The sequence below is a fragment of the Vipera ursinii genome (genome assembly GCF_947247035.1).
Source record: "Vipera ursinii genome assembly, chromosome: 3".
Taxonomy (NCBI): domain Eukaryota; kingdom Metazoa; phylum Chordata; class Lepidosauria; order Squamata; family Viperidae; genus Vipera; species Vipera ursinii.
In genome coordinates, this window is record NC_139516.1 from 70,053,178 (window position 1) to 70,077,013 (window position 23,836).

The 23,836-nt window shown below is 40.8% G+C and overlaps 1 protein-coding gene and 1 long non-coding RNA gene across 2 annotated transcripts in view; one reads left to right on the forward strand and one right to left on the reverse strand.

Moving 5' to 3' along the window:
• Nucleotides 1-14,319, reverse strand: part of GNG12 (G protein subunit gamma 12) — a 53,191-nt gene extending 38,872 nt beyond the window's left edge. Inside the window, exon 1 of the mRNA XM_083361129.1 lies at nt 14,153-14,319. The gene's annotated coding sequence lies outside the window, so the exon portion shown is untranslated. The remainder of the gene's footprint in view (nt 1-14,152) is intronic.
• Nucleotides 5,436-10,455, forward strand: LOC310637529. Its single transcript, XR_014491938.1, has 3 exons — nt 5,436-5,717; nt 9,987-10,030; nt 10,321-10,455. It is a non-coding gene; the product is annotated as an uncharacterized lncRNA (long non-coding RNA).
• Nucleotides 14,320-23,836: the final 9,517 nt, after the last annotated feature.

The window sequence follows — 23,836 nt, forward strand, 5'->3', positions numbered from 1 at the left end:
ATAGATAAATAATAGTACATCTTATAATTCTAATATTCATTCATATGCTAAGTGAAATTTTTTAGTCCCATATTTATTCTGAATATATTCAGTCCATCTTCTCCATTCCGAAATATATCTCTGTTGCGATTGTTCTTTCAGGTATGCTGAAATTTTTGCCATTTCTGCCAAGTAATCCAAAATACAATGTTGAAAGCAGGGATGGTTGCAGCGTCCTGTTCTGTTTCAAAGCCTTGAAACAGAAGAGTCCCGAGTCCGGAGTTAATTCAGGCTCCGAGGGAGCTCTCACCCTTCAACCCCCAGATTAAGTTCTGGGGGTCTAGGGGAGCTCTACCTCTTGCCTGAATACTCACCCCCCCTTCTCCCAAAGGGGGGATTTCCAAACCGTGAAACAGCTGATCGTCGCTGTTTTCACGGTTTAAACGGAACAGCGAGGCTGATGGTCAGAAATGACCGCCATCGACGGAGCCTTGCCACCCGGAAGTCCCTTGAAATGTAAGCATGCATTTTTTCAAAAGAAAAATCTGAATCGTTAAAGAGAGGAACGTGGTTCTTTGCACTGCAACTATAGGTACTAACAAAGTTTAATCAATATTTCAAACATGACTTTCAGATCATAAAATTACGTACAACCATTTTGGGGGAAATAAAGGCAAATAGTTTGTTGTCTTAAAATGTAAATACACTACATTATAAAATTGGATTGGATATTAAAACCCTACTTAGTCATAACAACTATCCTACTCAAATTTCTGTCTCTCTCCAACATCGTACAGCTGGTTGTGTGAATTAATGTGCAAACAGCCTAATTCCATTTCTGGAAAATGGAAAAAAATATATGGTATGTAGATGGATCAAACAAATTAGAGGGCTCTAAATGATTGAGTTATATTTAAGTTATTGAGCTCAATAGAACACAAATAAGGTATTTTGTTACTTGAAACATTACTGGTCTAAGCAGTAAAACCAAAATACTGGTGATGTTCCTATACTAATTGCAGCATCCACTTTGCCTTTCATATCTAGATACAGTGTAGCCTTCTCCAATCTGGTGTCCTCCAGATGTGTTGAAGTTGCACTTTGTGTTGCAAAGGTTAAAGTGGTGGGTTAGAACAGGGGTGTCAAACTGCCGGCCCGTGGGCCGGATGCATCATCCGGAAGCCATACCCTCCCCATTGCCAGCAATGGCAAAACTGTCCCAATACGTTGTGTGACATCACATGACATCATGAGTTTGACATGTCTGGGTTAGAAGCTGGAGATCAAGGTTCCCGTCCAAGGGTAGGGAACCTTGGCTCTTTTATGACTTGTGGACTTCAACTCCCAGAATTCCTGAGCCATCCATGCTGGCTCAGGAATTCTGGGAGTTGAAGTCCACAAGTCATAAAAGAGCCAAGGTTCCCCACCCCTGGACTAGTCCATCTCAGTCACATAAACTCACTGGATGATCTGAGGCCAGTCAGTCTCTCTCGGACCAACTTTCCACACAAGGCAATTTTTATGGAAAGAAATAAGAAAAGGGAACTCTTATGTGGATTGTCTTGAGTTCCAAACAAAAGATGGTTGTCATAAATACTAACTTGAAAATATATAATTTTATACTAATGAATGGCCAGCTTGAATTTTAACCACTCCACTGGAGTTCTTTCCCTCTAAAGAAATTCATTTGCAAAAAGGTCCTTTGTCTTTGAATGGCTGGCAAATCATCAAGTATCTGCCAAACAACCTAATTACAGCTGTGGCCCTGCATCTGAAAACTGTAACAACATTAAATATAAAAATCTTAATCTTCTATGAGTTCAGGCCTAGATTTAACAACCATGTACGGTATCCTGCAGAGATGGGCAACTATGGCCCCTTTATAACCTGTGGGTTTCAACTCCCAGAATTCCTGAGCCAACATGGTTGGCTTAGGAATTCTGGGAGTTGAAGTCCAGAGGTCAAAAAGGAGCCATAATTGCCCGCCCCTGGTATCATGTCAATGTTGTTGTTGTTGTTAGTTGCGAAGTCGTGTCCGACCCATCGCGACCCTATGGACAATGTTCCTCCAGGCCTTCCTGTCCTCTACCATCTTCTGGAGTCCATCTAAGCTCACGCCTACTGCTTCAGTCACTCCATCCAACCACCTCATTCTCTGTCGTCCCCTTCTTCTATTGCCCTCAATCTTTCCCAGCATTAGGCTCTTCTCCAGGGAGTCCTTCCTTCTCATTAGGTGGCCAAAGTATTTGAGTTTTAGCTTCAGGATCTGGCCTTCTAAAGAGCAGTCAGGGTTGATCTCCTCTAGGACTGACCGGTTTGATCGCCTTGCAGTCCAAGGGACTCGCAGGAGTCTTCTCCAGCACCATAGTTCAAAGGCTTCAATTCTTTGGCGCTCAGCCTTTCTTATGGTCCAGCTTTCACTGCCATACATTGCAACTGGGAAGACCATAGCCTTGACTATCCGCACTTTTGTTGACAGGGTGATGTCTCTGCTTTTTAGTGTGCTGTCTAGATTTGCCATGGCTTTCCTCCCAAGGAGCAAGCGTCTTTTAATTTCTTGGCTACAGTCCCCATCTGCAGTGATCTTGGAGCCCAGGAAAATAAAATCTGTCACTACCTCCATTTCTTCCCCATCTATTTGCCAGGAATTGAGAGGGCCAGATGCCATGATCTTGGTTTTCTTAATGTTTAGTTTCAACCCAAGTTTTGCACTCTCCTTCTTCACCCGCAACAAGAGGCTCTTTAGTTCTTCTTCACTTTCTGCCATTAGAGTGGTATCATCTGCATATCTTAGGTTGTTGATGTTTCTTCCGGCAATCTTAATTCCAACTTTTGATTCATCTAGCCCTGCCTTTCTCATGATGTGCTCTGCATATAAGTTAAATAGGCAAGGCGACAGTATACAGCCTTGCCGGACTCCTTTCCCAATTTTGAACCAATCAGTGGTTCCGTGTCCAGTTCTCACTGTTGCTTCTTGGCCCGCATATAGATTTCTCAAGAGACAAATAAGGTGGTCTGGTATGCCCATCTCTTTAAGGACTTGCCAGAGTTTGTTATGATCCACACAATCAAAGGCTTTAGCATAGTCAATGAAGCAGAAGTAGATGTTTTTCTGGAACTCTCTAGCTTTCTCCATGATCCAGCGTATGTTGGCAATTTGATCTCTGGTTCCTCTGCCTCTTCGAAATCCTGCCTGTACTTCTGGTAGTTCTCGATCCACATACTGCTGGAGTCTAGCTTGTAGGATTTTAAGCATAACTTTACTAGCATGAGAAATGAGTGCAATGGTGCGATAGTTTGAACATTCTTTGGCACTGCCTTTCTTTGGAATTGGAATGTAAACTGATCTTTTCCAATCCTGTGGCCGCTGTTGAGTTTTCCAAATTTGCTGGCAAATTGAGTGTAGCACTTTTACTGCATCGTCTTTTAAGATTTTGAATAGCTCAGCTGGAATACTGTCACCTCCACTAGCTTTGTTGTTGCTCAGCTTTTCTAAGGCCCACTTCACTTCACATTCTAGGATGTCTGGCTCGAGGTCAGTGACCACCTCATTGTGATTATCAGGGACGTTAAGCTCATTCTTGTATAGTTCTTCTGTGTAATTTTGCCACCTCTTCTTAATCTCTTCTGCCTCTGTCATGTCAATAAGTACTCCCAAATCAAGGTCAGAAAAATCTTATGCTGCCAGGAAGGCCGTTTTTTAAAAAAAGTGTTACAAAGACTGTGATGGTCATATGCTGCTGCTGCTATTAGTCGGATGGAAAGAGGTTTCCAGCCTTTTACAAGGAGACCGCTGTGGGGTTTTGTGTTGTTGTTGTTTTTTAATTTTAAGAAAAAATTCAGTTGGGACCCAAAATATCTGAACTCAACAGATATTCTTCTGCATCACAATTGTATTTATTACTAATCTGTTGTGTAAAATTTAAATTTTTGCTCGCAAGCCACTGTGCAGATTTAAAAAAAAAATCCAGTATTTTCCTATAGAGAAAAATGCAGGCCATTCCCAGCTACTTTGAAAGACAACATATCAGTTATAAGCAGAAACATAAGGAAGGAAGAAGCATTTAATTGTTAACCCTCATTATATTTCATGGGCAGGGGGTAGCTTTTCCTACTGTTAACGTAAATGAAAATGTTTGTATCCAACACAAGTAGGCAATTACTGCAAGAAACACTAAAAGTGGGGATTCTTAGGCAATTCAAAATGTGGCAATGAGCCTGATAAGGAATCTGCTACTGCTACTGGTCTATTATCTACTCCCAAATTATTCTGTAAATATTGTACAGGCAAATTGAATCAGCACTGAATAACAATGCAATTGCAGCCAGTTGTTTTTTCATGTGGACAGGAGCACAAATCCTTCTGTTCTCTTCCTTACCTACTGCATCCATAGGAAACAATTACTTAGTATTGAAATTCTCAGTCAGAAATATAGTTTCCTAAAAAAATATGTTTTTTCAAAGTTTTGTAGAGTATCGATTCTTTTAGCTTTGATTTGTGCACCTCAATTCCTAGTGCTTCTTCCCAACAGTTCTGATCAGAGAATTATATTAAAAATGCCCTTCAAAAAAATAGATGCAGCAAAGATTGCATTTCTTCTTAAACATTAGCCCACAGTTTAAAATCTAACACTGCTACTTAATGCTCAGATTATTGTAGAAGTTAATGCTCAGATTATTGTAGAAGTCCTAGCTTGATTTTTACATGTGCGCCTAATATAAGCCCTACCCCAAAAATAAGCCCTAGTTAAGACTCCGCCCACTCTGTCCCACCGTCTGGTTGTACAAGATGGAGCGAGGCACACACGTAATAATCAAGCTAGGGCAGGAATGGGGGGCATGGAGCTGTCCCATGCACCCTGCACCCACTTACCTCAGGGCCCCCCAGCCAGGCCTCCCATGCCCCAGCACCCGCCTCACCGTGTGGCGGCAGCACCAACAGCAGCCGCCCTTTCCACTTCTTCCGGTTGCTGGCAGCTGCTTGCGGCAGGAGGCTATGTGGCGCGTCACACCAATGCTGCCGCTCATGGTAGGACGCCATGTAGTGCATTGCACTGGTGCTGCCGCACCGCAGCGTGATGTGCCATGCCACATGCTGTCCTACCGCAAGCGGTGGCACCGGCACAATGCACCATGTAGTGTCCTGCCATTGTTGACCCAGACTTAGGGGAGAGTATCAATTGTGAATAAGTGCAGATGGCCCCACTATCTCTGGTCACTTGCAGAACCATGAATGCAAGGTCATAAAAGGACATCAAAGGAAACACCCAATATCCTAACCCGCCCGGGAACATATGGTGTCTTAGGGAAACACCTAAACCACCCAAAAGGGAACATATGGTGTCTTGGGGGGAACACCCAAAAGGGAACATTTTTAGCTACTTCTGCTTTCTTCCTTCTTATCTACAGTTTGCCAGCCTTAAAGGGCGAAGTCTTCATCTTATGTGTGTCAGCTTTGCTGGGTGAATTGCTTATGTAATCAAAGAAGGTATAAAAATAAGGCTTTTCTGATATTTGGGGCTTTTTCTCTTTTTTTTTTAGAGAAGCCCATCTTTGTTCAGCTGAATATAAACGTAAAGCTTGAAGGCAATTTCTGGTTTCCTGTATTTTATTATCATACAAAACCTCAGAACCTGCACAGCACCGTGAGCAACTGCGAATGGCCGCAAAAGTCGGGTGGTGGCACAACAGGTGTCAGGGAATGGGAGACCTGGCTACAGCGGTCCTGAGGTAAACGTGTAAGACATCCCCCGAAAAAAAGGCCTAGTGCCTCTTTTGGAGGCAAAAAAATATAAGACTGGATCTTATTTTTGGGGAAACATGGTATGTAAAATTAGGTCAATGTGTGCTCAGTAAAGTTTCTAAAACCATCCAGAGAGAAATTTTGACTGGAGTGTCATAGGCATCAGTCTTAGGTTTTATTTTTTAAAAGCTTGCTGTGAAATGTTTAATAACATTTTGATATGAGGTAAAACTGAAAGGTAGCTAATGCCACAAAGTCAAATCAATGCTCAGACAATTTCTTTAAAGCAGAACATTGAGCTAAATCAGGGGTGTCAAACTCAATTTCATTGAGGGCCGCATCAGCATTGCGGTTGCCCTCAGGGGGGCAGGGGGGCGTGGCCTGGGTGGGCATGGCCTGCTGGGTGGGCGTGGCTAGAGTGCATATGGCCTACTGGGTAGGCGTGGCCAGCTCTACATCGTTCGCATCAAGGGTGCCTATGGGGGCCTGGGCAGGAGTGGGACAGATCTGAGGGTCTCTGGCAGAAGGAGGGTCTCTGGGCCAGGGCCAAGGCAGTGGGGGCTGTTCCCTCAGTGTTTCCAGGATGGCTTTGTGGGCCGCATGAAACCACTTCGCGGGCCGGATCTGGCCCCCGGGCCTTGTGTTTGACATGTCTGAGCTAAATAATGAATTTCAACAAAGTGTAAAACCCTGAATTTAAGGTGGAAAAAGAGGCTCAAAGTTCTTATTTGATCACAAGCTAAATGAAAGCCAATAGTGTGATGTATCTCAAATAAAAGCTGATGCTAAAAAGAGAGGGATTTGTTCAAAAATGGCACCTTAAAGGTTCTCCAAGGGGAATTCTGTTTTACTTGTCATATACCTTCTTTCAACTATCACAAATCCTTGAAAGTTTTGTTGATTTTCAATTTAAATGCAAAGTGGTTGCATATGACACCCCTTGGCTTTTTTTTTGCTCCTGTTATTAGCCAACTTGATCTTAAAACTCAAAGGCACAATAATATATTTTTAAATAATATTAAGCTCTATAAAAAACAAGTACACCACTGTAAATTGTGATCCTGATACAGGAACAAATATTACTTTCACTTTTTATTATGTTTTTCCAATCATTCTTAAAACCCTAGAAATACACTGGTTAAACATTCCACAATCAGATATTTTATATATTTGGAATGAATAAAATTTATGCCTAAGTAAAAAGTGTCTGACTCCTTTTGCCAGATAGATCAGATGCTAAGGAAATAGCCTGCCCACCCAAATCAAATTCCAATCCCAGAACATAATACTACAGGGGAAATCCTCCAATCTTCTTCAGAAGATTTCCCTTGTAGCATTAAACCCCTCTCTTCAGTGCTATGTTTCTTTATTCTTGGAAAAAATCTGCACTGGTTGCTAATCAGCTTCTGTGTCAAATTGAAGTACCAATTATCAATTTACTTATTAAGTACTATCACTTTTAAAGCCTTTTGCAACGCAGCACCAGGATATAGTTAGGTACAGGTAGTCCTCAACTTACGACCACAATTGAGTCCAAAATTTATGTTGTTAAGTGAGAAATTTGTTAAGTGAGTTTTGTCCCATTTTACGACCTTTCTTGCCATAGTTGTTAAGGGAATCACTGCAGTGGTCAAGCTAGTCACATGGTGGTTAAGTGAATCTAGCTTCCCCACTATGCTTGTCAGACGGTCGCAAAGGGTGATCATGTGACCCTGGGACACTGCAATCGTCATATACATGAGTCAGTTGCTAAGTATCTGAATGTAAATCATGTGACCATAGGGATGTTGCAATAGTCATAAGTGTGAAAAAATTGACATTTTTCAGTGGTGTTGTAACTTTGAATGGTCACTAACGAACTGTTGTAAGTCAAGGACTACCTGTACTTGCCAAAATCAAATCTGCTCCACCTATCTAGCTAATTAAAGTAGGTCTGTGGAAGTCCTCTCTCCTTACGAGGTGTGTGAATTGTGGGCCAGGTGATGGTAATTACTTCTATGGATGGCCACTACTCAACAGATGCTTCAAAAACAGGCCCAAGCAGCAGCAGACATTTAGCTTTTAAGTTACATGAACTGTATCCTTGATATATCAGCTTTGTTCTTGTTCGTATTTTTAAAAATCTTATTACTTTTATCTGTTTCCAATACCTTTTCTTGGTCTTCATTGTATCTCACCCAGAGTGTCCGAATTCAGATTGGTTATAAATATTGTTAAAAGTAAAGAAATGAATGACTACAGTCCAGCCACCACAATATGACAAGGACATTTCTGTCTGCCAGAAGCCCACAACCCCTCCAGAGCAATTGTACAGGCAGAGTTCGCTCATATGTACAAAAGGTATCTCTGCTGCATAATTATACATATATTTAGATGACTGGATCCCTTGCATTTCCCATACTAGGGTGCAATCCTTATTCAAAGGCTAACTTGTCCCATCATATTGCTTTTTTTTTTTCAAAGCAATGCCAAAACACTTGCATTCTCTTCGCCATTTTGGGTGCTTGGAAACCAGCTCACATTTATGGATGTTTGTAGCATTCCTCAGTCACATCAGTAAGCCTTGTTGGTCTGGCAAAAACCACCCATTGTGGGCAATGGGCTTATTTAACAACCACTGTGCTTGCTTAACGACTGCCACAAAACACTGAGGTAAAACCAGGTTACTCATATGGATACCTCGACTTATGGCTGTCATGATATACAAAGGAAATTCTGGGTTACAGTACGGTTGCAAGTCGAGGACTACCTGGTATGCAATGCAATTAGTGCCCCAAAGACCATTAACATGCCCCTTCCCCATATTCAAAAAGTTGTAATTGGGTTTGATTGAAGAGCTAGTCTAATTTAAAAATACATCTATTGATCCTTGCTTCCTCTGTTCACTGCTCAGTCAAGTATTTGATACAAGCACATGTAAACCCAATTTCTAAAAACTCGACCCCCTTTTTGGCACATTTTCAAGCATGTGGTAGATTAAATTAGTTAGGTGAGTAATATCATCTCTGAATTTTTCCAGTTCACCCCAGATGTAGATTTCATTCTAAGTGGTTGAGAACATGACCCCATAAAAACCTATGGCTGAAATGTGCTAATTATCCCTTGAGTTGGGTTTTCAAAAAGTTAATTGATATCAGAAAGGTTCACCCTATCTTTTTACCCAAGCTTCTGTTGCTCCAAAAAGTTCTTGACTGGACTTTCTCTCTCCTAGCACATTGTGGCCTGCTCCCAATTCCGTATTATCTGTTGTCTGTCGGGGTTCTTTTCTTACTAAGCCTTGCTTACTTCCCCATCCATCCATCCATCCACTATTTATCCCTTGGTCCCCAACACCCCTCCCACATAGACAGGTACACATGGATTGCTGAAGAACATTCAGCGTAAAGATAAGAAAGCTTATTACCAAGACTCAAGGCAAAGGTGGGCAATCAATTTTCCCAAGGGGCCACATGAGAAACTGGGTTTGTTGTAGAGGGCGCTGATGCCTTGCCCACCACATGCCCTGCTGCCTGACACTGATGTCCCACCCTATGATGCCACTGCTGCTGGCAGGACAGGGCAGCTGAAGGGCTAGATGTGGCCTGCGGCCTTTATGCCCATACCTGAATTAGGGGCATTTTCTGAGGAACTCACCCAGCGTATATGAGTTTTTCTCCTCTAAACAAAGGTGATAGCAATTGCCTTTAGACTTACAGTACATACCGCTTCACAGTGCTTTACAGCCCTCTCTAAGCGGTTTACAGAGTCAGCATATTGCCCCAGCAATCTAGGTCATTTTACCAACCTCGAAAGGATAGAAAGCTCAGTCAATCCTGAGCCACTCAGAATCGAACTCCTGGCAGTGAGTTAGCCTGCAGTGAATTAGCCTGCAATGCTGCATTCTAACCACTGCGCCACCATGGCTCATATTACTGGCTTTTCTGAAGGAAGCAACAGGAAGAACTGAACACAATTTTACTTCACTTTACAAAGAAAAAGAAAGCAAACAGAATGCAGATCCCAAATATATTTTCAGGTCCTCCAAATGACTGCTGTGGAATCTTATAATCTAATTTCATATGCCTGAAGTGGAAAAAAAACCCAACACCCTTGCTTGGACCATCCATTGCAGACTTTGAGCCTGAGAAACCTATTGATAAGCACAGTTTCTATAGCGTGAACTACGTGGAAGGTTGCAAATGCTAAACACTTCAGCAATATTGTGTATTTGAAGAATTATATTTTGTATTAGTTCCATAGCATAATTCATGCATTTCTTATTCAGATATGTAGGAGCCTTCCAAGATTGAAAAACACTCCTTGCATATGGTAATTAATCTTCATACAATATAGCAAACTGACATATTTCCTTTGAGACACTGGCCTGGTTCACATAATAGCCATACACTGTTCGACTTTAATAGTGAACATGTTATGTGAATGCAGCCGCTGTGGTTTAGAAATCTGCTTCATACTTTGTTATGTAATTTAGTTTATAATGTAGTGTAATTCAGTAAATCGTGATGGAACAAATTGTGGGACGTGCAAGGCATGAATCCAGATAGCATGTGCCAGAAGGGGTCAAAAGCAGACTACTGTATTACAAATTTTGTCTGCAGATGAAATGAGACAATATTTCCTTACTGCTATCAATGCTGAAGTCAACCAAAGCCAAATTGTGAAATATAGTCAGTCTCCATAGTAATACAAGATAATCAAATTCTGCAAGTCCTGAAACTGTAATATGAGATGTATTTGTCTACTGCGGAATTGAAAGATTAACCAACTTTCAAATTATGAGATCAAACTGAACTATTGAGTACCAACCTTTCACAATTCTTTCAATCTTAACTCATCACCAAGGACTAAAAATAAAAGAAAAACAAACTTCTGGCATTCAACTTACCATTCATATCATTTTATGTTTCTATGTTTCTGTCAAAGAAGTTGAACCTGACTCCTCGTAATTTCATGGGTCCAGCTATTAGTATTCTTTGCAACAGTATAGAAGTGATTTGCCATGGGATGATTTTTTTAAAACTTCTAGTTTATCCTATAACTCTGGGATTCCTTGGAGGCAGTGCCAAGACTATGGAGTTCCTCAGCCACTTTGACTGATGGTATGACTCTGTAATCCAAATATTTGCAATTTTAAAATAATATGGAAGCCCCAAGCATTGGTATCCTAGACCAGGAGTCTCCAACCTTGGCAACTTTTAAGACTTGTGGACTTCAACTCCAAGAATTCCTCAGCCAGCAAAGCTGAAGACCCCTCTCCTAGACCAATGTCTACTAAGATCAAGTTTAAAGTTGACCTTGCCTAGAGGTCTTCTATCCAAGAATTAACCAAGACTGCAATAAATCTTTTTTTTAAAAAAAGTATAATGGGTATGTGCAAATGCTGAAAACAGTCGAATTGTCAACATTTACAATACCGGTAATCTTTAAAATGGAAAATAAATAGGTCTAGCTCAGCCCCTAAAATATGACATACTCTAAATCTCCAAGGAACCAGTTTATACTGTAAAATATTTCAAGTATACATGCTGTGAAAATAGTTCCATTAACAATAAATGAATTCCGTAAAAGAAAACAACCCTAACTTTAATTCATCATAACATTATTTTTTCTATTTGCATAGCTACTAAAAAAATTAACAAAAAGTATAGAAGCTAAAGCTAAATCTTTCTTAGAGCAAATAATTTCATGTCACCTAAAACAGATATAATATGTTGACAGTTATAATCATATAAAGCAAGCATAAGGGTGGGATTCTTGTCTTAAATAGCTATTAAATAGAAGTTGTTTAATCCAACTGTTGGATTTCACTATGCAGTCAGTCTTGTGTTTAATTTCCATAACAAACAAAACCAACTTTAAGCATGACAGAACACGTTCAACAACTCCCTAATGTTCTGCTGTCCCATTTTCTTGTGACTAGCTTCCCAACATCAGGCCTCCACAAATTCCTTTGCCAAGTGTCTGGAACAAAAGAGAAATCCTTCTTCAATTCTAACTTGGAAATGCAAGGAGACCTTCACACTATGCTGAATTTGCAGTAGACTTCGGAATATAAAAATCTCCTCCAGAAAAGTGGAGAAGTAAGTTTTGTACTTGAAATTTCAATTGCGTTGAACTTTGGAACAGATAGAAACTCACCATCAGTGAAAGATGAACACTAAGGGAGATATGAGACGCCACTTCCTTTCTCAGTTTTTCTGCTCATGCAGAACACTATGGGAATGATCAATGACAACTGTCTCTTAAGGCAGTCTAGAAAGCCAAGACTGTGGATTCCTGCCAATCATACTGTTACTTTGGGGAGAAAATGCAATTATTATTCAGCAGACATTTCACTAGCAATGGTGAAAGAGTAACGCTTATTACTGTTCTGCTTATTACTGTTCTGCAGCGTATGCTTCCAGTCACCCAGCCTTCAGATTGGAACAATTACTTCCTTTTTTCCTCCTCTTACAACATCCTCAGTAATGGGTGGAGTCCCATTTGGTTCACTTTCACAAATTGTAGGGATTTTTTTTAATAGAACAAAAAAAAAAGCAGCTTAACGGAAAGCAGACAGCAGAAGGCCCCTTGACAACTATTTTCTCCTGCTTCTCCATGCTTGTGTACTACACAAAATGATTTGTTCTTTCCAAAATTCTGCCATTTTGAAAAAAAAATCCAAAAGTAGAAATAGAAGACTCGTGTATTTTTGCCTAAAATATACAACACAAATTATGTTTGTGACACACAGGTTATTTACTGAAGCACCACCACGAGAAGAAAGTAACTATACCATTTATAGTTAGATCCATCTCCAGCTACCATGCAAACTGCTGCCTTTTTGTACAACTACAAAGATCTGTTGAAATCTAGCAGCTGAATTAGTATGAATTAGGGTTATGAATTATGACATTTTAACAATGAGAAAATAGCATCCACATGGTGCTGGACACACAGTACAGAGTAAGCAGCCTCCACCTACCAAATATTACAACCAATGTACCAAACAGGACAAAGATGGGTCTTCCAGCCAAACAATAGTGATCACTCATCAAGCCAAAATCAATCTGCCATATACTGATTTTATTTATTTATTTATTTATTTATTTATTTATTTATTTATTTATTATTTGGATTTATATACTGCCCCTCTCCGGAAGGACTCGGGGCGGTGTACAGGGCAATTAAAACACTATTTTCCCAATCCGGTGCTCAGGATGATGGGAGTCACTGTCCCAAAACTTTGGATAGTACCTGCTTGGAGGTAATTAGGTAGTTAACAGATAAAGGAAGCTTTCTCTCCTGCTATGCCTGTCTGCATAAGGTATTCATACCACACCTCTTTTTTTTTTTACCGGGGGAGGCCAGCAGAACTTTTAAAATTCAAGCCAAAAGATATTTTACTTCTGTGGGATTCTCTTTGAGGAAAATGGGCTGAAAATGCCATTCTTTCTCACAGGCAAGCCAAATGTTAGAATACATGAATACAGACCAATACAGTCCCTGGGCCAGAGCAATCTCTGCGTTTCAGAAACAAGGGCCGATTCAACGGCCCAGGGAAGCCAGGAGGAACAGCCCCCCCCCCGCCTCCTTAGACAGCTAGCAAAGTCACAGAGCTTGGGAAGGAGACACAGAAATTAATTAAGTTCCTAAACCAGGGGTCTTCAAACTTGGCCCTTTTATGACTTGTGGACTTCAACTCCCAGAATTCCTCAGCCAGCTTTGCTGGCTGAGGAATTCTGGGAGTTGAAGTCCACAAGTCATAAAAGGGCCAAGTTTGAAGACCCCTGTCCTAAACGATTCTCATGCGAGGCAACAAAATGATAGGCGGAGGCTCCGTGAAACCGGTTAGGGAGGCGAAGGGCAGGGAGGGCTCATTGCCTCAGAACCTGGAGCTGCTTCCGTGCCCAGGCCCGGGTCTTCGGCTTCGCAACGGCGTCTGCCTGGCCATCCCCAGGCGCTTTGGCGCTTTTAACCCCCTGAGACACACAACCTCGCCTGGGTGCTCCCTAAATGACCACCGACGGCTTTCGGGGGAGAAGTAAAGGAGGGTCCCCGCAAGCGCCGCCGGGACCCGGGTCCAGCCAGGCGAGCCACGGCCAGGGACGGGTGACCTAGCGACTCTCTCCCCCCCCCGCCGCCCCAGCGCCCTCGCCGGGCCGCAGCCACGCCTCGCCCAGCGCCCCGCAGCGGCGGGAAAGCGCCAGGCGTCCCCCGGGTGGCGCCCAGCAGCGCCGCCGCCTGAACCACGCCGCCAAGCCAGGGACGAAGGGCAGCGGCGGGCAGAGCCGAGGGGGTAGTTCTCATCCGCCAGCCGTCGCCGCAATGGCGAGAGGCGGAGACAACCCGGAGCGGGGAAGCAGGAAGAAGGCGCTGCCTCTCGCCGAGACCCTCCCGCTCTCCCCAAACCGGCCGGCCGCCCCTCTCGGCCGCCGCGCCGCCGCTCACCGTCCGCGGGTCCCTCCTCGGCGCCCCCACACGCCTCCGCCCTCCTCGCCACTCGGGACTCCTTCGTCTCTATGGGCGACCGGAGCTGGCCGACCTCTCACCCGCTCCTCCTCTTTCCTCCTCCGCGGCTCTGGCTCCGCCTGGCCCCCGGGCGGGGAAGGCGACCGGGCTTCCTGGACCGCCGCCGCTGCCGCCGCCGAAGCTCTCTTCGCCCGCTCGCCCTTGCTCAGCCGTGGGAGGCTTCCTCTCCGCTGCCCCGCGCCGGCCAGGGGCCTGGTTGGGCTGGCGAGGCGGGCGCAGCTGCTTGGCTCAGCCCCGACTGGCTGCAATGCCGCGCAGTGTCGAGCGGCTTGGGCGTTGTGGAAGGTTCACCCTCGACGGGAGGCCGCGGATCCGGCGGCGCTTCGGCTTCCAGGCAGGCTGGGAAAGATCTTGATCGCTCGGTCGTCTGGCTAGGCCAGGGGTCGGCAACCTCGGCTCTTTTATGACTCGAGGACTTCAACTCCCAGAATTCCTGAGCCAGCATAGCTGGCTCAGGAATTCTGGGAGTTGAAGTCCACGAGTCATAAAAGAGCCGAGGTTGCCGACCCCTGGGCTAGGCTGAGCCGGTGGCTCCAGGGACTCTATTGATTATCCGCCTTTAGTCGTTTTCCATTCTTAAGGAGCAGATATAGATAGATCTCTACAGGAACCCTCCCGAGACTCGGGAGCGCCCGTCTTTTTCCGCCAGTTGCTCTTCGGAGAATCTGAATTTACCCCTCGTACGGCATCCCAGGAAGGAGCTGTTAATTTTTGGAATGGGGTTTCCTTGATTTTATGGGGAAATTTCAGATCGACCAGAGCCTGACCTTAGGCACGCTATTATTCTTGCATTTTTATTGGGTTTCAGAAGAAGATCCCATCCCTGGTATAAACGAATTTCCAAGTGACTTCCAAGACACAACCGCTCTTATAACCAAGCAGACTTGATGCCCAGTAGTTAGGAACCGCGAGATGGGTGGCGTGTAAATATAATAAATAAAATTAATTAAGGGCATGTGATTACGAATATAGAGTGCGCTTTGTTTGGAGTCAGATGTGCTGTATGAATACAGCCATGTGGTTTGATAAACCACATTTGGGTGAGTCTATACTGTTTACATAAAGCATGGTTAACTTTAGCTGATACGAGAATATGTGTACCAAAGGTGAATTTTTAGGCTCTCCGCTTCTGTTCTTTTCCTCCGAATTGTAATATCACAGTTAGTCAATAGATGGCATCATCTCTTTATGAAAAGTTGCCCTTACTAGCACCACTTTGACAATCACGAAAAAGACAAAAACTGTAGGCAACACTTTCTATTTCAGGAAGAATAAATGATCCTTAACCAAACAGAACAGAATTTATAGCTGTCACTTAAGAGTCTGCTTAGTAGATCAATTTTTGCTTATTTTTTCCCCCTTATGGCTAAGTTGTTGGAAGGCAGAGGCCTACAGTTGTTCTTCAGAATAAGAAATGGAAATACTGAATTTGGCAGGCTTGATCCATGCTAGGAGATAAGGCACTCTCTGGATGCATCCATGCTTGATCACTTTTGTGTAATCCTCAGCCTTCCCTATTGGAAAGTCCAGTCTTCCCTCCCTCCCATCCAGGACATAGCACAGAAGCGTTGCTTGAGCAGGGTCTGTAAGATTATCTGGGACACTACACATCATCTTCATGACCTGTTTTCCTTGTTACCTTCTGGAAGGAGGCTCCATGGTATCCAAAGCAGAACATCCAGATTCAGCCATAGTTTCATTCCATACAGCATTAATCTTGTGAACTCTCAAGCTTCCTTCTTCCGTTATATATTCAAGATGGACAGTATTTAATATTTATTTGTTATGTATATGTAGGGGTGTGGGTCTGTACATATGTTGTTGTCAGGACCCACCCCAATCCACGTCTTAGGAAAACAAAAACTCTTGGGAGTCAGTTCTAGTCCAAAAGGAATCTTTACTAGGACATGCTTGGTTGTGGGAATACAAGACAGGACTTAGTATTGTTTTACAAATTGAAATTTTATAAAGGGTACCCGGTTCAACCCCCCTTCCCTCAACCCCATTTGGTCAGCCCCCATCCTTCTACTTTGTGTCATCCCTTTCGTGGGGGAAAAAAAGGAACTTCGAATCTTTATGGTTATTGCCTTCTTCCTCTCCAGAATTAAAAGAAGACAGAAGCCAGAAGCCTTCTTCTCAAAAGGTTCCCTTGGTCTTTGAAATAACCTAAGGCAGGCTGAATCCATATCCGCTCCTCCTTCCTCGGGAGATGGTAGAATCCATAGGGAGGGGATAATGTTTTAAACATACATGTATGAATGTGATATAAATGGATTCTGACAGTTGTGTATAGTATGTTTAGGTGTGTGTCATGTGTGTGTTTCACTTTGAGAGCAGGCAACTAAATTTCATTTGATGTGTGCCGTTGTGCCCACAGTAAAAAAATTACAAATTTACAGAGAATTCTTGAGGAAATGGATTGTGGAAAGAATCCAGAGAAAGAAGTATTTTGGGAAATATTAAAAAGGCAAACTATATTTCCCCAAAGGAATAATGGAGAAGATCTTAAAAAAGACAGAAACCAGCCCACAGAAATCAGCCCCAGCCCCTAGGCAAAGGCCAGCTTTTACAAATGCAAATTCAATAATCCATTCAGGAAGGTGGGGCCAGGAAGCTAGAAGCTATGAGATTAGGAAGACAGAAACCTTTAAAATCTACATACCCCACCCAAACTCTAAAAGATATTACCTTTGGGGATATAATAGGATTAAACCACCAATAACAAAAGGGGACACTCAGACTCAGGTCAAAGTATATAACACAGGAAATACAAAGCCTCAAACAGGAACAGGAAACAATCTCAAGAGCCCCAGAAGGTATAGAAACCCACCACTCCTAGCAGCATGTGGTCAGCTTTCCCAGAGCCACATTGCTGTCTGGCTCTGCCCTTCAATAAACCACAACGTTCTTTCTAAAAGCAGTCTCCATTTTGTTTATTCCCAGCTTGGACTGGACCCCGGTGAAGATTTTTCTTTCAACAGGATTGTGTAGATCTTTTTCAGTTGGGATTCAGTTCATAATACAGAAATTACATTTGTTGCTCTTGGATGACCTTTACCATGACCTATATTGAGGGATATGCCCATCTTGGTCCTATTTGACCTCTTAGTGGTGTTTAATAACTATTACTCAACTTCTGGATATCTGCAACGTTTGGGGGCACTGTTTAATGATGGTTTGTTCCTACCTAAATGGGTAGTTTCAGTCAATATTTGGAGAAGAAGGTTGGTCCCATGTGTAATGAGGGTTCCATGGGTCTCATTCATCTCTCCTGTGTTGTTATGAAACCACTGGCAGAGGACATCCATCATCCATAGATGACATCTTCTTATACTGTGTCACCCTGGTCCAAGCCAGAGATACTATGGGTATCCTGAACCAGCATTTGAAAACTGAGGATGGGAATAGTGAACAAAAAGTACAGCTTAAATCTTACCAATGGGTGAACCAATATTAGCCCCAATATGTATTTTGGATAAGATTATGCTCCTCCCAAAAGAAGTGATTTGTCATGTAGAAGAGGTGAGCAAAGGGGTCCTTCACCTAGTTTTGACTCTACTTAGAACCGAATACCTTAGTGATGGTGACTAACACTAAACCAGATTCACTTAACAACCATGTTACTAATTTAATAATGGCAGTGATTCACTTAACAAATGTGGCAAGAAGTCATAAAATGGACAAAACTACTTGACAAATTTTGGGGTCAATTGTGGTCGTAAATTGAGGACTACCTGTACTGTAGCAATAGTTTAGAGAACTATTCATAGGCTGTCTTAGTCTACTGTACCATACTTATTTTCATAATAATATAGTTTCTAATTAGCCAAATTAATTTCTAAATGATGTCTAACAGTGTTGGTTATGTTACTGTAAAACCTCTCCATTATTAGCATATCTCTCTCTAATATTCTCGTGTTGGTACATGCTAATTGTTTTGTGTATGAATCAATAACCTTTAAGGTTTATTTCTTTCCAAAAGTGAATCACTCTCTTCAATGTTTTTCAACAATTACTTGTCCTCCCAGAAACCATATTATTTCTTACCCAACAACATCAGTTCAACCCCCCAAAAGTAATAATAATACTGGCATAACAAACCTAAAAATAATAGTACTAGCTTCTCATAGTACCTTGGTTTGGATTTATATGGTTGTTCTAGTTTTTATTTTTTATTTTACACAGTTTTTTATTTGCCCAAATAAACATTAAAGTAAAAGTAACCAATTAATTTGTAAAAGATTATGGGTTTAAATAAAATTTTATAATCTGCTTGAGACCTGGGATATTAGTTTTCCAAGAAGCAATTTTCTTAGACAATGTCTCATTTTTAAGCCTGGGAAAAGTGAGGTGTCATATTTGAGGCCTATCCAGATATGAGAATACCCAGATTGCAGGATACAGGTAGTCCTCAACTTATGACCACAACATTTCCATTGCTAAGCAAGGCAGTTGTTAACTGAATTTTGCTCCATTTTAGACCATTTTTGCCACAGTTATTAAGCAAATTACTCCACTTGTTAAGTGAATCATGTGGTTGTTACATGAAGTTGGCTTCCCCCATTGTCTTTGCTTATTGGAAGCCAGCTGGAAAGGTTACAGAAGGTGACCACATGACCCCGGTACAGTGCAACCATCATAAATACATGCCAGTTGCCAAGTGGCTGAATTTTCATCATGTGACCATGAGGATGCTGCAACAGTCGTAAGAGTGAAAACTGGTCATAAGTCACTTTTTTCAGTGCCATTGTCACTAAATAAATGGTCGTAAGTCAAGGACTACCTGTACAAAGGTTATATACTACATCTCTTCAGTCACTTTCTTTTAGTGAAATCTACCTTATAGCATTGTTGTGAAAGTAACACTGAAAAGTGGGATGAATTTCAGTGCACAGCTGGAGTGTCAGTGGGATAGAAGTATGTATAGTATTTGCTGATATTCAGTGTTTAATATGTGTTCTCTCAAACTATAAAACATACGCCTACAGTTATAGGTTGAGAGCATGGTTTGATACTCCAGAGAGGAAGTAGACAGCTTTCTGGTGATGCCTCTTGCATTTTATTTACGTGTATCAACTTTAAAATTTAAATTTAATTTAATTTAATTTAATTTATTAATATTTCTATACCGCCCTTCTCCCGAAGGACTCAGGGTGGTGTACAGGGCAGGAATAAAACATGAAGTTACAAAAATTAAAAAGTTATTAAATACATGCCCATAAAAAAGCAATAAATACATTAATAAAAAACCCCATAAAATGGTAATAAAAAACCCCAGCAATCCCACCCTCAGGCCAGGCCGGCTTGTTCGAACAGGTATGTTTTCAGATCGCGGCGAAAGGAGCGAAGATCCGGCGCCGTCCGGAGCTCAACCGGTAACTGGTTCCATAGCTCCGGGGCGCCCACAGAGAAAGATCTCCCCCTGGGTTACTTAAACATAGTAGACCAAAAATATATATTTAGCATTGCAAACAGTTTTATTTTCATTTTGATCCATTCCAGGTGGGTAAATTCCATTAATCCCAACCAGTATAGTGCCTCATAGTTACCTTTCATTAACATTCTAGTAACTAAGTTCTACCCACTCTCATAACTCATAAAAGCTATAAAAAGCCTTATCTGTAGGTAAAAATTGGAATAATGCCTCACTTCTGAAGAGTTCTATAGTTCAACTTTCTTCAAAATGGTGTCCTTCTAAAATGCTATTTTCTGGCAGCTGTGCTCTCAATACATTTGGAGGACCCCAGATTAAAGAAGCAGATCTACAGATAGCATGCAATTTTTTCCTCTATACATCACACAATTTCAAAAAAGTATGTGCTTTCTGGAGAAGAAAATCAAATCACAATGTTATTGCAAGGGATTTTTTTTTAAAAAAAATCTTGATCCCCTGGACGAAAGTAATTGCCCTGTGTTCTTGAGTAATGAAAAGGCTGTGAGACACGAACTGGAAAAAGAGGCAGACATAATAGGTTTGGCTGAAGGCCAAAGTAAGGGGAAGAAAGACCAAGCAGGGAATGAACAATTTGCAAAACAGCACAAAAACTAGTCTAAGGTATTTGAAAATGTGGTGAAATCATGCTGTAGTAGTGAGCATACATCTTGTAAGAAAGAAAATCACCATAGTTGGGAATCAGAATTTCCATTGCTAAGCAAGCCTATTGTTAAGTGAGTTGCACCCAATTTTATGACCTTTTTTGGTTGTTAAGCAAATAATTACAGTTGTTAGGGCAGAATATTATATTTCCTCAAAGGATCTTAGCATGCCCAGTTTTTCTTAACAGCCCCAAGTCTCCTTCCCCCAAGCAGAAACCAGCTCTGTAGAAATGCAGATGTAATAATCCATTCAGGAAGGTTGGAGCCCTCCAGCTAGAAGTTTAGGAAGACAAAAACACCTAAAATCTACATACCTGACCCAAACTCTAAGACAGGACATAATAGGATTAACCCACAGATGCCAAAGGGGCACACTCAGACTCAGGTCAAAGAACACTACACAGGAAATACTAAGCCTCAAACGGGAATAGGAAACAACTCCAAACAAAAGCCCAAGAGGGTATAAAAACTCACTCCCTAATACATGTGCTCACTCTTTTTCCAGAGCCAACTTTCTGTCTGGCTCTCCTATTCAATAAAATACAACATTCTTTCTAAAGTAGTCGCCATGTTGTTTATTCCCGGCTTGGACTGGACCCTGAAGAAGACTTTTCCTTCAACATAGGTGAATGACACCATCATTAAGTGAATCTGGTTTTCCCATTGACTTTGCTGGTCAGAAACCGGCTGGAAATGTTGCAAATGGTGAACACATGATCAATGGACCTTGCAATCGTCATAAATCCATGCTAGTTGCCACAAATTTGAACATGTGACAGTGGGGATACTGCAATGATCGTAAGTGTGAGGACAGGTTTTAAGTCACTTTTTTCAGCACCATTGTAAGTTTGAATGGATATTAAATGAATGTTGCAACTTGAGGACCATCTGTAATTATTACCAAATCAAATCTTTTAAAAAGAAGTTAATATCTATAAAGTTAAATATGAATTTTTTTGTGTGGATAATAATTCTTCAGAATTAGGTGTAGGGAGAATGAAGAAATGCTGGAGCTGTGATGTCCATATTTTCTACACAAGTCACATATAATGATTTAGGGTGATTTAAAAAATGAACATATTGGATACAAATGTCATGAATAAAATATAAGTGCAAATAAATATAAATATAAATAAAAAGTAAATATCATGAATAAAAATAAGCCGTACTTAGTATTTTCCACCCAGAGGAATTTCTTTAATAATTACTGATTCTTCTCAGATCAACCCATCATACAAGCCACAAAGATGTATACCCTTATTTTGCTATTCAGTTGGAATGAAACATTATTTCCTTTTAATTCTGAAATATTTAACCAGTAACTCAAATTACTGGCATTTACCAAATGCTATGCGACAAATGGGTAGAAAATCCTTTTGATGTGTGTGTCTTTCTATATCTCTATTGAATCCTTTGACGATACTAAAGCATTTAGGATGGAAGCATTCCTATTATTTTGACATGAACCCATTGATTTATTAGTGTTAATAGATAGATCATTCCTTCTATGCATCATTCCAAATCTAAAAAGATGTGAAGGTCAATATAACATGTTTTCGGGCAGGAATATCATGTACCAAATATTACTAATAATTATGAATGTTGAGAATGGCCATCCCACCAATTTCTGATGGCCTTTTTATATGTATAGAAATCAAGCAAGGAGTGAAAATATATATTTTTTCTTAAAATTCTTCTTGTATAGTAGGAGGGATGCTACTATCTAAGTTTCACCAAGATCAAGACGGATCATGAGCTATCAATTCAAAAACAGCAGCTTTAGTTTTAGAAGGATTTTTTTTTAGTTGGTTTAAAAAAACAACCTTTTACTGTATGAAAAAGGTCACTGATAATAATCCTTCCCTGGAGGTTTCAGTACCAGAAATAGAATGTTTTGTTTTATACTTTAGTCCTTGAGTTTGACTCATTGGATGACTTTGATGTTCCATGACAACTCTGATTATTATAACTGACCATCTTCTCACCATTCTAAGACTGGATTACAAATAAGAGTACTTGGAAGTTTTCCTATGTTAAAACAATATTGCCTTTGTCCTACCATAGCTTGCAAAGTGAAACACAATGACCAAGAAAATAAAATCCTGTCCTGTCTTTGTTGAACATGGAATAAACCACGTTACCATGTTAAACAGGATTATATCCCCCATGTTCCCATAAAGAGCATGGGTGGGCAATTATGACATCTTTATGATCTGTGGATTTCAACTTCCAGAATGTTGGCTGGCTCAGGAATTCTGGGAGTTGAAGTCCACAGGTTATAAAAGAACCATACTTATCCATCCTTGCCATAGAGTATTTGCTGCAGTCATCTCCTTCTTTTTCTTCCCATTTTCTTTTTTAGGTTTTATTTTTATTTTGGATCACCTCAACTACTTTAAAATCTCATGAGGATTTTTTAAAAACAAAACACTCCCCTGAAAATCTTGTTTGCACATTGTAGCAAAACCTGTCTATTACTAAAAGTCCAAAACAAGGATTAGGAATCTGTGGTCCCCTGGAGATTATTGGACTCCATCTCCTATCAACCTCATCTACCTCATTGCTGAACTTAGAATTCAATATCGGGAAAATTATGGTTTATTTGGTGCTGATGTAAATCCAGCTGGAGAACTGTAAATGTAAGGGTTAATATACACATATTAGCATGGTATAATGATGAACCAATGAAGAGATGGTAAAATGGGGAAAGGATTTTTTGCTATATCAAAGTAACAAACAAATCTCTGTTCAAGATTGTTTTTCTGTATGTGTCTATTAATAGTTTCATTACTGAAAGAAATATTAATAAGGGAACAGACAGGAGAAACTTGGTATCAAATTATAGCATCAGCTAGCATGAATCAAATAACTTAACCATATGGATAGAAGAATCACTGCAACTTTAATTAAATGCATTAAGCTTATATATTTTTTAAAAAAGAACTTCAAACCCATGAGTCTAATCTTCTGATATTTCCATGGGCCGTTCTACCTGAATTTTTGTCCTAAATAGATTACTGCTTCCATGGTTTGCATCTGAAAACAAATTTCTAGAACTGAGATAGATAATGTTAGAAGTAATTTGAAAGGCTTCAGAAATAAGTAGGTCCTTTGGCGCACTGATTCATGTTTATGAGTTGCAATGGATTAAATGGAGTAGGCCTTGAAAATAATAGCAAAGTGTATGCATAAAGCTGAAACATGATTCAGCTGCTACCACATGATTAAATTAAGCTACCAGAAACATGGATTTCTTTTTCCCCATATTTGTTTAAAAACAATAAAGAAATAGGCCTAAATAGAAAAATTTCCAAACTGATTAGGCTGAGTGCAATTTTTAAAAGCCACATTTGAAAGAACTGAGTTTATTTAACCTACTGTTTTGTCAGTTCCACCAGTTTTTATATGCTACAACAACTTTATACTTTTTCTATAGTCCTTGAGTTTGGATATTTTTGAAATAATGAAAGAATAAGACAAAAAAAATAGAAGAAACATTGTTTAAAT